Source organism: Octopus bimaculoides, chromosome 3 (genome assembly GCF_001194135.2).
Source record: "Octopus bimaculoides isolate UCB-OBI-ISO-001 chromosome 3, ASM119413v2, whole genome shotgun sequence".
NCBI lineage: Eukaryota > Metazoa > Mollusca > Cephalopoda > Octopoda > Octopodidae > Octopus > Octopus bimaculoides.
Window position 1 is genome coordinate 24604361 of NC_068983.1, and position 780 is coordinate 24605140.

The 780-nt window shown below is 31.3% G+C and overlaps 1 protein-coding gene across 1 annotated transcript in view; it reads left to right on the top strand.

Annotated features, from left to right (window-relative positions):
• LOC106883892 (putative uncharacterized protein DDB_G0291608) overlaps positions 1 to 780 on the top strand; it is a 250923-nt gene that overhangs the window by 133204 nt on the left and 116939 nt on the right. The gene's annotated exons all lie outside the window — the stretch shown is intronic.

The window sequence follows — 780 nt, forward strand, 5'->3', positions numbered from 1 at the left end:
TATATATATATATATATATATATATATATATATATATATATATATATAGAGAGAGAGAGAGAGAGAGAGAGAGAGAGAGAGAGAGAGATTGAGTGATAGACACACATACTATTATTTATGATTTTATCAACTTCACATTCCACTGTTAAAAATGATTTATTTTACGTCTCTTGAAGTTTTAAAATCCTTATGACGTAAAGAGTATATTTATTGTGCTGGAAGTTTTTTCTTAATTATATCTTTGCTTTGTATATCTCTGCATATTAATGTGTAGTCTAGTTTTAGTAATGAACAAGGCAAAAACTTGCTCAGAGCAAATTTAACAAGAGGTTGTATGTAGCATATTACTACTTTAAAGAAAAAAAAAACAGCGAAAAAGCAAAAAAAAAAACAGCGAAAAAGCAAAAAAAAAACATACAAAAAATAAACAAAACATGTTTCAATCTGAAGTAGACCTTAGGGTTCTTATTATACAAGAGAATGACAATTTAACTACATAAATTTGCAGTATGTATATGAGCGCACACACACACACACACACACACACACACTGGCACACACACTGGCACACACACTCACACACTCATGTACATACACACACACTCTCTCTCTCTCTCTCTCTCCTCTTTCGTACACTCATTCATTTTCCTATACACATACATCTATACTCACAAACTAGCCTTCTTTTCATGTCAGTGTTTCAATACCAGCTTGAGAGGTTGAATAGGTTTGCTACATAACATTTCTCCAGTTATTTGGCTTTTTTCTCTCCATTTATCT